The sequence below is a fragment of the Myotis lucifugus genome, unplaced genomic scaffold (genome assembly GCF_000147115.1).
Source record: "Myotis lucifugus unplaced genomic scaffold, Myoluc2.0 scaffold_11, whole genome shotgun sequence".
Classification (NCBI taxonomy): domain Eukaryota; kingdom Metazoa; phylum Chordata; class Mammalia; order Chiroptera; family Vespertilionidae; genus Myotis; species Myotis lucifugus.
In genome coordinates this window covers 4,129,466-4,150,311 of record NW_005871059.1, presented here as the reverse complement: position 1 = coordinate 4,150,311, position 20,846 = coordinate 4,129,466, and the positions used below count along the sequence as shown (strand labels likewise).

The 20,846-nt window shown below is 42.5% G+C and overlaps 1 protein-coding gene and 1 long non-coding RNA gene across 5 annotated transcripts in view; both read left to right on the top strand.

Moving 5' to 3' along the window:
- Positions 1–20,846, top strand: part of SASH1 (SAM and SH3 domain containing 1) — a 290,860-nt gene that overhangs the window by 128,283 nt on the left and 141,731 nt on the right. The window lies entirely within an intron of this gene.
- Positions 2–3,351, top strand: LOC106696276. Its single transcript, XR_001347198.2, has 2 exons — positions 2–153; positions 3,174–3,351. It is a non-coding gene; the product is annotated as an uncharacterized LOC106696276 (long non-coding RNA).

The following is a 20,846-nucleotide window of genomic DNA, read 5'->3' as shown; positions in this document are numbered from 1 at the left end:
GCCGGGGAGGCGCGGGAAGGGACGGTCGCGGGCCGGTGGCGTCGGGCAGCCCCTGGGCGACCCGAGGTTCCCTGTGCGCGCGCTGACCTGGCCAGCCCGCACCTGGGAGTTGTCCTTCTCAGGCTCCAGTTCTGAGGGGGTTAAATGCACACGGTATAGGATTTCAAACCCTAATTAAAAAATAACCAGCCACAGATCACATCAAAGATATTTCTTAAACAATCGGGGGGTAGTCCACAGTCTAATCTGGGACACCTGCTGGGAAGCTGGGGTGGAAAAAGCTGGAAAGAGTCCTTCAAAGAGTAAATGTAAATAATTAGTATTTGGCTGCTGTACTGTCACAGTTGGAGCTGGGAAGAGGCTGAGGTTAACTGATGTTTATCTCTTCACCATTTGTTGTCTGGCCAGGAGAGAAGAGCAACCGTAGCCTTACTCAGCACCACCACCAACTTCACTTAGTGTGTTTGCAGTTTTTCAACTTGTAGAATTACAGGGTATTTGTTGTTACATGTTTGGGGCTAAAAACAATGGGACTTGTTTTGCTAAATGTCTTGTCATGTATTTTGAAATGTCCAGTAATGTTTTCAAACCACCCTTGGACTTGGCATAATTTCTGAAAAATAGTTCTTCTGCGTGGAGAAGGGAGCTTTACTCGAGGAGGGTTCATGCCTGGGGGTATTAGATTTACTTTGATGGAGCTGTTGGTAGGCAGGTAGACGCATTACCTGGGTGGGGATTTTGAGAGTCAGACACCTTAATATACACGTTAAAAGTCAATTTTTGCTTAAAAGGTTTGGAATTGGCAGTTGTGTAGATCATCAGAAAAGGCTGTGAATTTACTCTGGGATCTTTAATTTTTCAAGTGAAAGGTATAGTTTTGAGAGAGAAACTCCCCTTTCGGGATGATGAAGCATGTATCCTTTTTAGCATAGTAATTAAGCTCTTAGGCTTTAGAGTGAGTTTTAGCCTCCGTCAAATCTCACCTCTCCCATCGACTGATTATATGACCAAGGTATTCAGTGCCTCTGATCTTCAATTTTGTCACCTGCAAAGTGAGGCAAAGGAGCCTTTCTTCTTAGTTTTTTTGAGATTTAGCTAACTTGAGGTATATGTAGTACTCAGGGTATTGCCCGGCATATAGTAGTTGCTCAATAAATGATAGCTCTCTCACTCCGCCCCCCCCCCACCCCGTGTTTCATTTTTTTGCCTCGAGGTTCTGGTTATTCCATTTTCAGGGGTCCATTGGTGTTAGGATTGTCACTGTACAGAAAATCAGAGAGGGTTTGTCAAAGATTTCTGTCTGCTCTCACTCTCTGATATTTTGTAAACAATGTATATGTTTTAAAATATAAAACCGCCTGTCTTTGCATTTTCTGAACATTGCTAGTGAATATAGTCCTTCAATGAAATCCCAGAAAACCCAATGAACATTTGAAAGTTATGGTGGCAGATTGTTTTTTAAAGTTGCCAACGAGCAGAAAGCTTATCTTATTTCTTGCGTAGATCTCACTAAATTATCAGTCACTGAGAAAATGGGTTTGATAACATCACTGGTGTCCTTACTAGGGCATAGGCTGGGGAGGGGAGAGTTGGAGGGGCTCACTTAAATGTAAGGGGGGCTCAGGGTTGTTTGGAGGGGAGGGTTGGCAGGTGGCACTGTCGGAAAATTTATTCTCCTTTCCTTGGCAGATTCCAGGGCTGTTGGGTCAATTGCAGCAGAGTGTTCTCTGGTGGAGTTAAGAGGTGGGTGGGGCTTGAGAAGCTCAGAGCTGCTACTCAAAGGGCAGATGCAGGAGAAGAGAAAATATGTACTTTTTACAGAACTAGTTCAGTGTAAGGCTGGAAAAGAGCGTAAAGATCATCTCGAATAGGTTATGCTCATATTTGTCCATTTCTTTATACAGTATTATTTCCCTTTGGTGTAACCTTGAACATCAGAATTGCCCCTTACTAAAATCCGGAAGACATGGGTTACCTCTCCTTTTTACGTGCCTGGAGAAAGTCACGAGGTTTAAAGGAAGGAACTCTTTTCCACGAGAAAGCTGTCATCCAAGTGTTTATAGAAAACTGCATCTTTGGGGGACTGTATCAAGACACTAATAGTTGCCTTTCTCTGTTCTTACTAAGATTTTTTTTTTTTAAAAAGACACAACTTCCTTCATTTTTGTATTTAAAATAAGGGATTTTGCAATCTCTCGGCCTAGTCAGGTGAAGTGACTTGACCAATGGCATGCATACCTTATTAGCTGACAATGTCAGACTGCACCCCAGGTCTCTGACCCCCACCATCAGGAGCCTGATGCCACGATTCTCCAAAGCGAACCATCCCAGATCGACTTGGTAGAAACATAATGACATCGAGTATTTTAGGAAAATGCTATTTGAAAGATTGCTTTTCAATACTGAACTTGAGGAGGGAAGTAGAGCTAGTGGGGGAAATACACATCCAAACATTCTAACAAGGTTTCAGGCCCGATTGCTACTTTATTCATTTAGGTTCGTCTAAGGCAGTGATGGCGAACCTATGACACGCGTGTCAGAGGTGACACGCGAACTCATTTTTTTTTTGGTTGATTTTTCTTTGTTAAATGGCATTTAAATATATAAAATAAATATCAAAAATATAAGTCTTTGTTTTACTATGGTTGCAAATATCAAAAAATTTCTATATGTGACACGGCATCAGAGTTAAGTTGGGGTTTTTCAAAATGCTGACACGCCGAGCCCAAAAGGTTTGCCATCACTGGTCTAAGGTGTAAAAATCAAACCTCAAGGCCTGTGAGGTTAAAACTTTTTTTAGGTGAATGAGCAGTTTCTGCCCCTGAGGATTTTGTTGGTGTGAATCCTGGGAAGGGTGTTGCCCCAGAGACTTAGATCTCACTCAGTAAATACGGTAGTTGGGTTTATCAGGACACATTTTGCATTTAAATTAATCTAGTCCAGCACAGTTCTTCAACAGGTAGTTGCTTTTAGATAATTGTTAACAAAATGCTTATTTAGAGAAGGAATAATGGTATAGTTTATAGCATGAAATTGTGTGAGCCCTGCTTGAACGAATAAATGCTAATAAGTGAAAATGTAAATAGATAGGAGAAAATGAGTTTAGCAAAACACTACCAATAGGGAATGCCTGGAGGGAAGGGTCAGTATTTTACTCATTTTTCTAACTCCAGAGCCTGGGACTGATCGGGTGCTGAGAACATGGTTTTATTGAATAAAAAAAAGAGAAAAAGGATGTGCTTCCTTTGATGTGCAGAAGCCACATCAAAATTCAGTGCTGTAAAGGCTCATGTACCTGCTGTAAGGGGTAGACATTATAGACATTAATAAATGGTGCTCGTGCCAAAGCTACCTCTTGGTCAGCTTCATCATGCGAACTAAAATCCGGGTGTTTACTGGGACCAGGAATGGCCAATTGTGAAGTGTGCTCTTCTGTTCTCTAACTCGGCAACATGTGGTCTGCCTGGGTTTCCAAAGCATGTCACCTTCCACCATGACATGCTTAGACTTCTGCTGAGAAGTGCAGAATGAGTTAGAATCCTGTAGGGGTTTACTCTCTATCATCTTTACCGTGTGTTGCAGACTCAACATTCCTTTTTTGTGGGGAGGCCCTGAGGATAAGATGTTTTTGAGAGTGGGAATTGCTAAGGTAATGAGATGTGGTTAGAGATGGTAGATCAGTTTTTGACTGCTGATTATTCATTGGGTAAGTTCTGGTTCTCAGTTTTTCCTCTAGAATTCGAGGGCCTCTTAAAGCTGAGCCCGGCCTTTAAAGCTACTTGTTAGCTGGGCATGGTGGGGAAGAGCATTTGTAAGTGACTATTGTTTTCAAGATCCTGCTAGAGGTACCTCCCCCAGCCTTATACTTCCTCTGTTCCCTGCTCTGTTCCTACAGTTTACACCCATTTCCTAGCCTTTCTTAGAGAATATCCTTTGTACAGAGGTACTCTGGGCCTCTTCCCTCCTCTGAATCCTTTGCAATCTGCAGAAAAGTATGTAATAGGCTTCAGTCTATAAATGTTAGGTTTATCCTGATTTGCTGTTGTTTTCTTTAAAAAAAGAGACCCTCCTTTGCTTTGTAGTTTTAGGGAAAGTGTGGGGGAGGGGAGATGTTAGTGAGATCCCTAAGGGAGCTTTTAAAATGCAAACTCCTTTGAAAGCAGCAATTTACATATTCCTTGGGTGGTGTATTACTCTAAACCTGGTCAGCTGATGACTTAATTAATATTAGGTCTTGGAATTGGAGAGTCAACCCCAGTCTCAAATATTCTGACTTCATCTTAATTTTATGTTCCTGTTAGCCAACCCAAAGGTTTCTGGCTTTTTGTAAGTGGGGAAGTTGCAGGGTGATGTATGGGAGGGACTGAAGAGAACTTGGAAGTGAGCCTCCCACTCTTTTAGGGCGGAGGAGTGCAAGGGCTCCAGGGAGCAGAGTCAGGAGCCCAGCAGGGACCACACCAGTCCGCCTTTCATAATTCTTGCCCGTCTAAATATCTTGCTGTCAAAAGAGACCCCTGCACTGGGGTGACCTTCCATGTGCCCCATTCTGCCCTCATTTGTCATTTTTTACCTTGAAACTCTTCCCTCTTCAACCTGAATTATTATTACTGACATCCTGGTTTTCATTGTTTACTTCAACTTCTCCTGATGGAAGGCGGCTACTTGGGGAGGGGGAGGTGGTGGAGAAATAAAGGAGGTGGAGGGGGAGGAGGTGAAGAAATGGAGGAGGTGGAGAAATGGAGGAGGTGGAGGAGGTGGAGAAATGGAGGAGGTGGAGGAGATGGAGGGGGAGGAGGGGGAGAAATGGAGGAGGTGGCAGAGGTGGAGGGGGCGGACGTGGTGCTCATGGTACTGCATCCCATCCCTGTGTCTTGCTGGGCCCTTCCCATTCTTGATCCTCTCATTGTGACCAGTGGGCATTGTTGTTCCCGTTTTACAGTGGAGAGGTAAACACCCCTGTCCTAAGTCACACACTTAGGAAACAGCAGATGGGAGTGGAATCATGTGTTATTTCCTGGAAGTTAATTCCTAGTAGCAGTTTTAGAGTTCATTCTATCACATGTTTATTAAGACATTGACTGTCCATCTTTTTCCTTGAGCTATTGAGCTAAGTACTAGCAGCATGTGCCCCCGGCTTCCAGAAAGACAGTTTTGCAGTAAAAGTAGCAGCCCCGAGACAGCAGGAGCAGTGTGGACAGGGAGTCAGGAGTACTGAGTGGACTTGGGGGCAGTGTGGTGCCAGCGAGTCCAGTTCCCAGAAATGTCAATTGATTTGGGCCCTGGTAGTGTGGAGGTTCCCCCCTGTGGTGAGGGTTAAAGGGGAAAAAAGGGAGGAAGCGCCTGCTGGGCAGAGTCACAGGGAATAAAGATGGGGGAGCTCAGGGCACTGAAGTGGCACCATGGGACCAGGTCCTGAGGGTGAGGGTGGAGTAGCTGGAATCATTCTGTAGGCTCCAGTGAGAAGTGGTTGCAGAATTTTCAGCTGGCATGTGATACGATCACTTCTGTGATTTAGAAAAGTGATATTTGTGGGTGATGAGTTGGTGATGAATCTGGAAGGAGACTACTTGAGTGATCCAGGCAAGAAAAGATGAGGGCCTGGACTAGATGTTGATGAAACATATCAGTTATGTATCATCTGGCTTCCATTAGGTCCAATCTTTTACTCGATATCTATAAGTAATCAAGGGCTCCATGGTAGCTTTCTTTTGATAATTCTTTTAAGTTCAAGAGTAGGCTGGGTGAATGAAAGAGATCTTGAAAGATGTGATAGTCTTCTGATTTTTGTTATTGTTCTGAAGAAACACACACACACACACACACACACCACATCTATTTCTTGTCTCTGTATTGGAGGAATGATGTGGGTCCTTAACGAAGGGAATTATTACTTACAATGATGTGAACACAATACTGGAGCTAAAAGATCTTTAATTCCATCTTTTCAAAGCTGATTCTGGAGGACAGCGAAGTAGGGGAAATACTCAGTTGTGCAGATGGATTCACAAGCAAATCTGTAGCTCAAGTTTATGAAGGACATAAGAGGAAAACCTATAACTAGTAGTTTACTTAATATACTGTCTGCTTCAGACTGAGCCATCATAATCTCATTGGGATATATGATGTGCTTACCCATGGCTTCCACACATTCTTATTCAGTAGAAATAAAATTGGTCTCAAAATGGTGAATTTAAATGGATGGAGGCTAAGGCTCTAAGAGTTAACTGTACCATATAATACCCGTGAGTAAAGACTAAGACTAAGAAATAACCAAATCTTCAGACTAATTTTGAGGTAAAATATGTAGGTATGACCACTTGGATTTGTCATTTTTCAGATGGCATGCTCACTTATTAATTAACTGACGTTTGGTAACAGGACCTGAAAAGGGTGGGTGTGCCACATTAGCTTTGCTTCTAGCCAGCTGTTTAGTTGCATAATCTGTCTCCCTGGGTAGCATTAATCAGGCGAGATGCTTCATAGAGATAACCTATCTTATATTTTTTCTTGCTGTCAAGTCATGTAATAGAGACCACTCCAGCCGGAGACTAGGTACCCAGGCATTATGGTATCTCTGTGACTTAGAAAACAAAAGCTTGGTAATGAGATAGGTTTCCCTCTCTGAAACCAGTATTCTCTCTTTTCCGAAGGGATCTCTTATTGTCTTTCACCTTTCTAAGATGATGGGTGAAAATGTGAATATGTTTGTGTCTATAGTGCATGCTCTGAAGACTCTTTTCCATGTTCCATAGAGATACATTGCAGCTCTCTGTGGTGTCTATAGTTGATTTTGATTTTGGTGCATAGTTTATAGTTGATTTCGGTGCTTCATCATTGTTTGTCAGTTTGGTTTTACAGCAAGTAGTGAGTGCGGAAGGGCCACTGTGTCTCCTGTCTCTCTGTGCCAGATTGTAGCTTCATTCTCTACCCTAGCATGCAGATAATGGAAGAAGTAAAAGTGAAGGGAAAATAAGTGCATGTAATTGTCATTTTAACTAAAAGTGCCATTGAGGATAAAATCTTGGTATGTACCCTGAGCCCTCGTTACTTTTAAAATTCTCTCCAGTTAATTTTGTGGACTGTAATACTTTTGCTTAAGACTTGCTATCAACCAACAAGTTTTTTTTTTTTTACTATAGCTAAAGAAAAAAAATGTTTATATGGTTTTTTTGGGTGCTTGTAAAAAATAGAGTGTTTCAATATGAAGTTATTGTAGAAGAAATGAATATTCTAGTTCAAAAATAAGTATCTTTGCCCTAGCTGGTTTGGCTCAGTGGATAGAGTGTCAGCCTGCGGACTGAAGGGTCCTGGGTTCGATTCCCAGTCAAGAGCACATACCCGGGTTGTGGGCTCCATCCCCAGTAGGGGCGTGCAGGAGGTTGCCGATCCATGATTCTCGCTCATCATTGATGTTTCTATCTCTCTCTCCCTCTCCATTCCTCTCAAATCAATTTTAAAAAAGGTATCTTTGTTATTGGCTTACATCCATTTTCAGAGGACTTTAAAGACCTCATTTAAAATAAACCATTAACAATTTTACAAATGTCCTTGTGTGGAAATGCCCAGGGTTAAAAAAATATTTTTTTTAAGTGGAAACAACAATAGCATACTCCTACACACCTATGACAATGATCAAAACCTACGGACGACACCAAATGCTGAAGAGTGTGTAGAGCAACAGGAACTCTTGTTCATTGCTGGGGGGAGTGCTAAATAGTACAGCTGACAGTTTGGCGATTTATTACAAAACTAAACACACTTTTACCATTCAGCCCAGCAGTCATGCTCCTTGGTATTTACCCAAAGGAGTTGAAAAGTTAGTTCCACAGAACAAATCCGCACACAGATGTTTCTAGCAGCTCTATTCCTAACTGGCAAAAAAACGTGAAAGCAACCAAGATGTCTTTCCGTAGGTGAATGGATAAATAAATCGCGGTACATCTAGAGAATGGAAAATTATTCAGTGCTGAAAAGAAATGAGCTATCAAGCCATCGAAGGACATGGAGGAAGCATAGATGTCTCTTATTAAGGGAAAGAAGCCCATCTGAAAAGGTTTCTGATTCTTCCTGTTGATGTAAGAAACATCCAGATCTGCAGAGAATTTTGTTAGTTTATTTTGGAGCCCAGACTGACGACATGCTGGGGAGCAAGCTCTCAAATGCTCCGGATGACAACAGTTTTTGCCGTTTCTTTTATGCATAGAAATTAAGGAAGGATGCAAGTGAAATTACCTGGAGGTGGGAGGAAAGCAAGGCAGGGGTTGGACTGCAGGATAGTTATGTGATCTCGTGCTTTGGAACGAGGGGTCAGAAAGGGGCATTTCAAAGGTGTGTTAACCTAGATATACAGAAACAATGGACAGGACCTGCCGGGGGCAAAGATAAGCCTTTACTGAAGAAGCTGTAAGCCTGGGACGTGACTGCCCACTGTGACCTGCCAGCTTAGGAATTTAGGTCAGAGCACCACCTGAGGTTACTGTACCGTAGACTCCCTTTCTTTATCTACGTGGCTGTGGTATTTTGGAAAAGGCAGAACTATGGAGATTAGTGAAAAAAGATCAGTGATTGCCCTGGGTTAGAGGATAGGGAGGGATGAACAGGTGGAGGACAGAGTGTTTTTATAATGGTGAGTACAAGTCGTTACAGATTGCCAAGCCCGTAGAGTGTACACCACCCAGAGTGAACTGTAATGTAAACTTTGGATTTTGGTGATTATGACAGGTCAATGTAGGTCCATTAGTTCTTACAAAAGTACCAGCCTGGTGGGTACTATGGCTTTTTTTCAGTACTACCAATCAGTCCTCCACTTCTCAGCAGACAATGACCAGGTGCCACACAAGTTAAGGGTTCAGTCCCAAAGTCTGCCTCCACTTCTGATGCCAAACTCAGGCCTAGTTTGTTACCTGTGCTTCTGAGCAGCTGGCTGTAAATAGGAGGTACCCATCAACCCCTCTTTGGGTTCGCTTAGTTTGCTACAGCAGAGCACAGAACTCAGGAAACCAGTTTAGTTACTATATTAGTCAGTTTACTTAGAGATTACTGGAACAGCCAGGTGGAAGAGCTGCATTAAGGCTTAGGGTATGCAGAAAGGGGCACAGAGCTTCTCCCCACATTGCCCTGTGCTCCACAGCCCGGAGGCTCTTGGAACTCTGTCCTTTGGGGTTTGAAGGCCACATGGTTGATTAAATTATTGGCCACTGGTGTTTGAATGCTGTCTCCAGCTCTTACCCTTCCCTGGAGGTGAGGTGGGGGTTTGAAACTGAAAGTTCCTACCCTCTAATCACTTGGTCTTTCAGGTGATCGGACACATCCCGTCCCTATCCAGGTGCCCCACCCTAAGTCACTTTAAAGCATAAATGTAGGTGTGCTCTAGAGGGACTCAGAATGAATGACAAAAGGTACTCCTATCAATCAAAAAATTTTGAGAGTTTTAAGAGCCCTTTTTCAGGACTGGAAAGAAGACCAAGTATATATTTCTTATTATAATCACAATATTACAGAGGGGGATGCTGATAATGGGGGAGGCTGTGCATGTGGGAGTAGGGATATATGGGAAATCTGTATCTTCCCCTCAATTTTGCTGTGAATCGTAAACTGTTCTAAAAAATGAAGTCAATAAAAAATTAATAATGAACATTTTTGTTTTAAATAAGAGTAAACAATTAGAAAAAATTAATTAAACATCTCTTAGAGAAATTGAGCATCTTGTTATATGTCTGTTGGCCATTTGTATGTCTTCTTGGGAGAAGTGTGTGTTCAGGTCCTCCGCTCAACTTCACTAGCTATTAGGGAAATGCAAATCAAAACTACAATGAGATACCACCTCACACCTGTTAGAATGGCTATTGTCAACAAGACAAGTAATAGCAAGGGTTGGAGAGGTAGTGGAGAAAAAGGAACCCTCATTCACTGCTGGTGGGGATGTAAACTGGTATAGCCAGTTGTGGAAAACAGTATGGAGATTCCTCAAAAAAACAAGAATAGATTTACCATATGACCCAGCAATCCCTCTTCTGGGTATCTACTCCCAAAATTTGAAAACATTTATTTGCAAAGATATATGAACCCTATGTTCATTGCAGCATTATTCACGGGGGCCAAACATGGAAACAACCAAAGAGCCCTTTGATAGATAAAGAAGATGTGGTACATATATGCATTGCAATACTGCTCAGCCAGAAGAAAAGATGAATTTTGCCATTTGTGACACCATGGATGGACCAAGAGAATATTATGCTAAGCGAAAGGAGTCAGTCAGAAAAACCTAAGGACCATATGACTTCACTCATATGTGGGATATAAAACTGAACTCATAGACACAGACAACATTATGGTAATTGCCAGGGGGAAGAGGGTTAGGGGAGGTAGTAAAGGGTAAAGGGGGGGCCAAATATATGGTGAGGGAAGATTTGACTTTGGGTAGCGGACACAGTGCAATATACAGATCATATATCATAGAAATGTACTCTTGAAACCTAATCTTATTAAACAATGCCACCCCAATAAATTTAATAAGAAAAGTGAAAATTACTATCTCTTAGAAAACAGAGGTTGTTTTTAGAGTACTTACTAGTAAGAGCAAAGAAAGTAGTTTAGACTATTTAGGTTCAAACCTGGCTTGAGCATTTAGTGGATATGTGTTACCTGGCATTTTTGTGTCTTGATTTCGTTATCTGTAAAATGAGGGTGATAGCCACCCACATTATTGGATTTGGTGAGAGTAATTGAATCACCAGAAATGCATGGCATATGGTAAGGAGATCATAAATGTTTGTCATTAATAATTATTAATAATTGAATTTCCTTTAGTTAGAATATGAATTAATTTCCCTTCATTTTCATCTTTAAGTGGGGGGATGACCTGGTTCTACATGTTGAATTTAGGATTGATATTGACTATTGATTTAATTTATGTCAAATGACCTTTTAAAAATACACAACTTAGAAAGAAATGTATAAGTTACTTCAAAGTATTAACCTTCAGATTACATGTTAAGAATTGGGTGTTAAAATATTCTTTATACTAAAGAGAGAGGATGTGTAAAACTTGTGAAGATATTTGTAATGAAAACATATTTTCTGTTTAATCGTGTCCATATGGCTATTTTCAGTTCTGTTGTGACTAAGTGGCACCATGATATGAGATCTTAGTTGACTTATTAGAAACATGTAAAATATTGAAAGCATCCACTTAACTAATGATTTTGGTTTTTGAGTGCTAGACTCATGTGAATGTTGATCTTTTTTGTAAAATATTTTCCCAGAGTCTTATCAAATTTACCACTGTTTCTGTCCAGGTTGCAGATTATTCGTTCTGAATCTGCATCTTAATTAGGAGTCTTCAGTATCAGTCAAGAATTCATAAAAGTTTTACATGGTAGTGTTTTCACCAGAGCCCAAAGCCACCTGGAAACACATCTCAGTATGAATGTGGTAGATAATGGGAGACACTGTGGTTTGAGGAAAAATTGTAGGCTTGTCATAAATAAATTTGCCACTCACATGGCTAATTTTTTGGATAACTTGTTTATGCATCTAAAGAAAACCTGAAGGAATTTGAAATCTTTGGGAAAGTCTGTAAAGACCATGAACATTTTATGCTGGAAAGAGACAACATTTAATTTCTGAAGCATATTTTATCATGAATTAGTTTTAGCAAAAACTTTCCATGAAAACATAGCATGAGGACAATCTAGTTCATTACTGCCTTCTATAGCTCGTCGGTCAGACTTACATACCATGTGTTTGTCCAGGTGGTAACTTCATGAAAGCACCTCATAACACTAATTCATGGCAGTGATGTACCTTGATTGGGAGATTACAAAATTGAGGTTATGTGATGAACATTAACGTAGTAAATAGGTGTCAAGTGAGTCACAAATGATACTCGAGTGATAAAGTAAAATGTATGTGATGTAACTTGAACAAAAGGACAGGGTGGGGCAAAAGTAGGTTTAAAGTTGTTTGTATGAAAAATAATACAATACTAAAAATAATAATAATGTAAGAATACACTGTTTTGCATACTCATGACTGTAAACCTACTTTTGCCTCACCCTCTGTACTCTCTCAGCAGAACCAAATGTCAGCTGTAACCTCAGATTAGCATTCTCTACAGGAGAACTCTTTACTCTTCACTGAAGGGCTGTGCATTCCGAGCTTTAGAAGCAGGATGCTCTTCTATGTACGATGGAAGAGCTTCCGTAGAAACTGGAGGGAGACAAAGAGAACTGATACACTCCTTAAACATCAAGCAATTCCAGCAGATGCCTTACTCTAATAAGTGCTGCTCTAGAGATAAGGTGTCATTTCTTGCACTTCATAGTGTCTTTACATACACCGACCACTTTAATGCTCTTAAAGGTACCAGAAAGGCAGCTACTGTTCTTCAGCCATCTGAGTGATCTAGGGTTTCCTGGTTTCCTTTTCGAACACACCCACACTTCATTGACCATGTTTCAATACCCATAATTCAACAATAACTCGGTGATTTTGGCTTTGGCAAATTTTGGGCTTCTAAAGACATATATTTATGGAAGCAGAGGTGAAACACTGAAGTTGTGTCTTTGGGAATGTTTGTAAATGCCCTCCGAAGTGGACCAGACTCAGATGGGTGTGGGTGCTATTCTTTGAACAGAGTTGGCGGGTGAAGCCAGAAAGTGACCTGCAGTCGGGGTTTTCCCATTTTCCATGCAGGCTGCCCGTTCCCTAGGGTCTTGGATGCCAAAGTGTGGGTCAGTGTGGCATATAGTCAAGACCTTGAGGCTCACCTCTTCCCAGGAGACAGAAGCACAGAAATCTGGTGTCTCATTGTCACCAGTTTGCCACAAATTGTAGAACAGCACAGCGTTGTTCTCATGACCTGCAGTTTGTTCTATTGTGGAAAACAGGAAGGCCCATTTCCACAATCCTGGGAAAGGCGAACCCTCCTGTTGTCAGTCAGAAAGGTTTGCGAGCTGCAAAGCAGTTTGGCTTTATAATATTAGGCTGGGCCTTTCTCCCTCTCTCTCTTTTTAAATCAAGATAAAAAAAAAAAGACACATAGACCTATTGTTTGTATGCCTGTGGACTGACTTGCAGGCACGTTTGAGGTTATTCTGTATCAAGTCCTTACATGTAAAGAAGAAAATCCAGGGCAAGACTTGCTCGAGGACAGTAGGTTCCAGGTGGTTCCAGAAGATCAGCCAAAGACCAAGCGAACAAGCCAAAGCAAGATGGGTATGCACCCGGAATTTGCTAGTTAGGTCAAGATAAGTAAGTACTAAATTACGCAATGTGTTTGGCAGCCAGGATTGATGAGGCTTGGAATGCTGTTTGCGTAGGAAAATGACAGCAAAGTAAGTGAGGGCTGAGGGTAGTAAACACACTACCTTCTCTTGTCCCATGAAGGCCCAAATCAAAACAAGCTGTGTTAGTGCTGAAGAAAACATGCCGGGGTGGCAGCAACGCCTTGGTTGTGAGGGATGGTCACTGGTGAACAGCAAGGGAGATAGCCAAACTCTGAAATACCTTTTAAAACTAAGGGTGGACACCTTTTTGTTGTTGAAGTTGAACTCACTTCTCTTTAGACCATTAGCAGTCAGTGAATTCGTTCTTTGGCTCCTGGTTTTCTAATGCTATGTGTATCCACTGTCCTTTACAGACTTTTATTTTAAAAATATATAAGCATAGCCCTAGCTGGTTTGGTCCAGTGGGTAGAGCATGGCCCTCAGACTGAAAGGTCCTGGGTTCAGTTCTAGTCAAGGGCATGTACCTTGGTTGCAGTCTGGATCCCCAGCCCTGGTTGGGGCATGTGCAGGAGGCAACCAGTCTATGTGTCTCTCTCACATGTATGTTTCTCTCTCTGTCTCTCCCCCTCCCTTCCACTCTCTCTAAAAATCAATGGGAAAATATCCTTGATTGAAGATTACCAACAACAACAACAAACAACAACTGTATATATATTTATATATGTTTTTGTGGTAATGTAGGTAGGGAGAGAATAAAATTTTTTTCCTGCAAACCAAAGGAACTTGGAAATTCAGTTGTCAACACATTCTTTGGAGGACCTCCTTGACTGATTCTTACACAGCTCTACCTGCCATCTTTCTTAGTGCTTCAGAGCTCAGTGGATAGAACAAAGAACATTACAATTTACTACCCACTCAACTGTCATAATTATTTCTTTTCCCAAGGAGTTTGGAGTTTATATTTTTGTGTGATAGTTGAAATAGTCTTCTTTGAAACCTGACTGCCATAAAGGCTTTTTATAAAGCCTTTTTAACAAAGATGCTATGGGCAGAAATCCTGTAGGACTAAGTAGTAATAATGGAAAGAGTAATGTTAATGTTAGCTGCTGATACTTATTGATTGATCATGTCCTATGTGTCAAACTACGCTAGGCCCTTTCCAAGCATTATCTCATTTCATTGTCCCAATAACCCTGGGAGATGGAGTTATGGGTTGAATTGTGTCTCCTGAAAGAAGATATGTTGAAGTATTTTTAAAAATTTGTTTTTATTGATTTCAGAGAGAAGGGAGAGGGAGAGAGAGATAAACATCAATGATGACAGAGAATCATCGATTGGCTGCCTCCTGTAAGTCTCCTACTGGGGATAGAACCTGCAACCCGGGCATGTGCCTTGACCGGGACTTGAACCATGTCCTCTTGATTCATGGGTCAATGCTCAACCACTGAGCCATACCGGCTGGGCCATATGTTGAAGTCTTAATCCCCCATATCTCAGAAAGAGACCTTATTTGGAAATAGGATCTTTGTAGATTTAATCAAGCTGAGATGAGGTTTTTAAGGGAGGGCCCTAATCCAATATGGGGGAATTTGCACACAGACACAGGCATACACAAATGGAAGACTGTGTGGAGGGAGACACAGAGAAAACCATGTGAAGACGGAGGATTGGAGTGATGCACCTATAAGCCAAGCAACACCAAAGATTGCTGGCAAACCGCCAAGCTAGGAAGAGGCAGGGAAGGAGAGGGTTTTTCCTCCAGGTTTCAGAGGGAGCATGACCTGGTGACAACATGATTGTAGATTTCTAGCCTCTAGAACTTCTGAGACAATAAATTTCTGTTTGAAGCCACCCAGTTGGTAGTAGTACTTTGATAATGGCAACCGTAGGAAACTGATATAGGTGGGTACTTTGTGATCTTCTTTCTACAGGGGAGCAGCTGCTTGGAAAAGGAGGAAAATTAAGAGGGCAAAACTGTTTCCAGTGTTAGCACTTGCACAGACCAACACCTAGACCAGCAGCAAAAGAAAATTGAGAGATAGATGAACAGTGAACCTCAATAAGAACCTGACCATATCTATGGCAGCAGAGATACCTAGTCAACAAACCTTTGTTGGTTGTGGGTGGGTTTCACCAAGGGCAAGGAAGACAGATTCGTCTATTCCTCTCCAAAGTGCTTTTTAGAGAGTAACAAGAGACAAAGATAGAGGGAAATGAAGTCAATTTCCTGGGTGAAGGTCCAAGATTTATTAGATTATATGGGAGGGGGATGGAATAGACTTGGGAAAGGGACAAAATTGCATTGTGTCCCGTCTTCCCACCCAAATAAGGCCTCAGCCCAATGCCTATATCTTTTCCTTCTCACCATTATTACTGTTACATATTTGGGAGGTTTGGGAGGTTGAAAAAGGTAACACCCTTTCCCTACTAATTTCAGCCACTTCCCAGGGTAGAGTTGGTGGGAGGGCGTGTGGAGAGAAAAGTCTTAGCTCAACACAGATCAAAGTCCCATTGATGATGATTTCTTGCATTGACTTCAAAGGTGAAGCAGAAAAGCTGGGGGGAGGAGGGGAGGGCGTGAAGGGGAGGGGGAGGCAGGGTTTAATGATGCTAGCAAAGTGTTTTGGGAGATGGGGCTACATGACTCTTACCCACCCTGCCCCTCCCTCCTCAAATGTTACTGGTCATAACCATAATCCCAGGGCTGTTATTGGTCATAACCATAAACAGGGCTGTCCTGCTTTACCTTCTGAATTCTCAGCCTCATCCTTCTAATCCAGTAAGACTATGTTAGGGAAGGCGTGATAGAGGTTCCTGGATGAAAATGGTAACCTCTGCTTGAGATCCCTCCTGGTACCACTGACTCCCCTGATCTTTGAGGTTGTATAGATGCCATAGGCAGAAATCACTTCCTACTGATTGCTCAGGGTTACTCCGGTCAATGATTCAAGCCAAAACCTTCATCACTTCCTTTTAGAGATTTAGCCCAGCAGATATTAAGAAAGTTCTGATTTTCAGAGGGAAAGGAAAGTTTTAAGTTGAGATGGAAAAGGAGGTGACTCATTGTCCCAAAGGAAAAGGGCTCTGAAAGCTTTGAGAAATGGCCCCCAGCTGCCACCTCTTCCTTTGGAAACATACAAGTGGCCACCGAAAGTTTAAGGGAGCATGTTGGCCCGAGAACAGTCCCTTAAAAGAAGGACAGAGGAATCAGTAACTTGGAATCCAGCTGAGCAGTGGGTGCAAAAGGGTGTAGACACCCAGTTAGTGTAGAGTGGGAGGTGAAAATGCAGAAGTTGGCTATCCTGAGTGCATGTAGAGTTTATGATTTAATATTTAAGAAGAACAGAAAACCAGAAATTGCCATAGTTGGGGCAGAAGATGACTGTCCCTGGAAGGTCAAGGTGAGAAGGAATTCTGGCGATGGCTCTGTCTAAGAGCATAGGCTCGCTGACATGGGAGCTAGGGGCACACAGGATAAAGTGAACACCGTTCCCAAGAGTTCTGACAGCAGGGACCATTGCAAAATAATAAAAATGAAACATGAAGTCAAGGATATCAATTTTACAAAATAAAGAATGTTCTGAGATTAGCAAAATCATTTTCTCCAAGTATTTTACTATGTCCCATTTTGCCCAGGCACGTTCCTGGCTGTCTTGTGGTTTGCAATTTAGGACTTTAAAAATATATATATATATTTATTGATTTTTTTTTTCTTTTAGAGTGAGGAAGCATGAGGGAGAGAGAAATAGAAACATTGATTCACTGCCTCCTGCACGTCCCCTACTGGGGATCGAGCCCGCAACCCAGGCATGTGCCCTGACCCTGGTTCACAGGACAACGCTCAATCCACTGAGCCACACCAGCTGGGCTTGGACTTCTTTTTTTTTTTTTTTAAATATATTTCTTTATTGATTTCAGAGAGGAAGGGAGAAGAAGAGAGAGATAGAAACATCAGTGATGAGAGAGAATCATTGATAGACTGCCTCTTGCACGCCCCCTACTGGGGATCGAGCCCACAACCCAGGCATGTGCCCTTGGCCGGAATCGAACCTGGGACCCTTCAGTCTGCAGGCTGACGCTCTATCCACTGAGCCAAGCCAGCTAGGGCCTTGGACTTCTTTTTTAAATAGGTCTCTTGACCTTCCAAAATCAGTGTTTCTCTCCTCTGCAGATGCTTTAACAATTACTATTTATATCATTCACTTGACATTCACAGTGTAGGAGCCTGTTCACCATTATTTTTGTTGTTGGATTGAACTCTGACTATTGTTTTATTTTTTACTGAGACCTGTTGGGGCCACAGAAATCCCTCCAAAGATGCTGTTGGTTCTGATAGAGCAGCGGTTCTCAACCTGTGGGTCGCGACCCCTTTGGCGGTCGAACAACCCTTTCACAGGGGTCTCCTAAGACCATTCTGCATATCAGATATTTACATGACGATTCATAACAGTAGCAACATTACAGTTATGAAGTAGCAACGAAAATCATTTTATGGTTGGGTCACAACATGAGGAACTGTATTTAAAGGGCCAAAAGGTTGAGAATCACTGCTTTAACTGATTCACATCAACAAGGGACAGCAAAAGGTAGAAGGCCCCTAGGGAAGCAAAGATACAGCATCTAATTCCTAACAAGGAACAAGGGGGTGGGCCGAGGAGAACCACAGTGTTACCTTTCTCCTCATGCTCTATCACAGTGGTTCTCAATCTTTTGGCCCTTTAAATACAGTTCCTCATGTTGTGACCCAACCATAAAATTATTTTCGTTGCTACTTCATAACTGTAATGTTGCTACTGTTATGAATCGTCATGTAAATATCTGATATGCAGGATGGTCTTAGGCGACCCCTGTGAAAGGGTCATTCGACCGCCAAAGGGGTCTCGACCCACAGGTTGAGAACCGCTGAGTTCAAGGGAGCATCAGTAGAAAGAGAGATGGGGCTAGGAAGATAGAGACAATGTCTGAGGAGGGGAAATTCTGTGCCAAGAAAGTTAGTTATAAGGTATAAGCACAAGAAGGTGTTGGATACTTGGAAATAATGAAGCATCAGGTTGACCAAGAAGAACTTGAATTACCTGGAAGGTTTGTCTGGACTTGGTGAGGTGATGGCAGGTTTCTAAGTGTCTGACTGGAAATGTCTGGACCCGTGTATGAGCTCGACTAGCATTTAGGATTGGACCAGAACTTTGTCATTTCTGAAAATGAAACAAAATAACTTCCACTTAGGATAATCTCCCAGTAGCCATTCCGCCTTCTCATCATCTATATAATGGTTCTGATGGATTTGAGAATTAGTGGGTAACTCTTAATCCTAATTCTGGGTGTATAGGCTTTCTTATACTGCCTTATCACCATCTGTGCCCCCCCCCCTCTTTTATTGTGAATTCTCTGAGAGAATATATCCTATGGCGTACAGACTGTGAATTCTTTGGGGAGATGACCGTGCTGGAATTGCATTCTTTTGAACTAGGTCATGGAAGATGGATAAAGGGTGGCCCTTTTCCACTTGTGCCTCTTTAAAAACTATTCACCATTTATTACTTTGATTTGGCACCTCAAATTCACTGTGAAACAAGGTAGGATTGAAATACATATTATGGAATTTATATTTCTGCAGTCTATTCTGTACAAAACTGTCAACTCCTTGAAGACTGAGTTAGTAGTTTGATTCATTTCCCTGAGGGGCTAGATTTAAATGGTTTGGTCAAGGAAGGAGGTGAAAATGAGCCAAGCAAATGCATATCATGGTGGAGAGCACTTTGGAAGCAGAGAGGACATCAGGGAGCCTCAAAGGGAGTGAACTGGGTAATTCGAGGGACAGAAACAAGGCCATTGCTTTGTGAGTGTCACAGAAATGGTCAGGCTAGCTGACAGTCAGCCGCAGTCAGTTTTTTATTTTAGGCCTGATTGGCAGTCATTGAGCATTTCGGGGAACATGTTTTTCAAGGATCACTGGCAGTGCTCTGGAATGTGAATTACAGGGAGGTGATAGTGGGTTGGACCAGGTTGTAGTTCTGGAGTTGGAGAGAAGTGGACAGATGGGGAGTAGGGTTTGGAGGAAGAGCCTGTGAGTATGGGCTGGACATTCGCAGGGCAGAAAGGAACTGAGGCTGACACTAGGTCTGATCACCGAGGCAGACTGTTTTGGGCTGTTTTGGGGGTGGAAAATCAAAGATAATCCCAATGCCGTTAAACTAATTTATAGCGAGAATTTAAAACTGCCAAGCAGACTGGCCTCCCATGACATCCTCTTTCCTGTAAGAAAGTCCACTTGGGAAATATAACTGGTCCACAGGGCACAGAGTCGGGCAGTTTTAATCGTGCTACCCATGTCCCCGCCCACTTGCGGCGAGGCCTCTCCAGTGCTTGCTTCTCCTGGAAGGTGCTAGAGGCCGTTAGCTCTTTATTTTAAGCAAGAGGCAGCGTGGCCTGTAGAGCAGGGGCGGTGGGCTCAGAGCCACCTCAGGTACAGTGATGCAGGTTTCCTGGTACGATGACAGGAGGGCACCAAGGTAATGGAGGGAATGGATTTGAGAGAGTGTAGGAGAGAAACCATGGGACTTGGTCACTGATTCGTGGCAGGATGGTATGAGAGAGGGAGGGAGGGAGAAAGGCCTTTGAATGGCTTTGTTCTTGCATCTCAGTGAGCCTGAGCTGTCTGGTGAAAGATGGTGGGGTCTGATCAGGGAAAGTAAAAACGGTGAGCGGCCTTCACGTGGTACCCTCTTCAGCTAACTGTTTAACTTGCAGCCCAAGTCAGTCTGCTCAGTTTTCTGGAAATTCCCAGGGCATTTGATAAATTAGGAAAGACCTTCAGTTTTCCTCTACCCCTTGGTGTGGCACGACCAAGTGCTGTCTTATAAAATGAGATGTATTTTCATGTTAACCCATTGCTCCTCTCAGGAAAGGCAGTGACTGAAAGCTGTACAGTCACCTCTGTGAGATGCAGGCACTGGACCGGAGTCCCAGTGCTTCCTGATGCACGTGGGCAGACAGGGCCGGGGAAACCAGGCCCTCACATCAGATCCCTCCACTGCAGGGATGAAGGCCGCAGACCCCACAGTCCACAGGACTGCTGAAGACAGAGGGAAGGGCCTTTTTCCTGGGCTGATGGCTCTAGTGTTATAAACAATGACACCCATGCAGTTTCTGGTACTTCAAAGTGTGATTCAAAATGTTTAAATGAAACTTTGTGTTTAAAAAGCTCACTGGGGGGTTCATTGTGTCAGACTTAATTAAATGCCTCAAAATCTCAAATGCTTTTGAGTTCCTAAAAATAAAATACTTTATAGAATAGAGGCATCCTAGGGCTTTGTTTAGACAATTCTTGAATTTTGGTACTTATGAATCCTGGCTAGGACTTATTGAGTGCTTATTGTGTGACAGGCACCGTGCTAAAACGATCCCTGGGTTATTTCTTTTCATCTTCACGCAGACCTGTGAGATGTGATTAGGACCTGTCATTATCACGCCATTTTACAGACTAAATGACTGAGGCTAAGTGTTTGTCTGGGGCCACACAGTGCTATGAGTGAGACATAACCCAAGAATTCAGGCATCACAGCTCATACTGGGTTCCACTGCACTCCATTGTGCACATAAATCTTTCTTATGTTA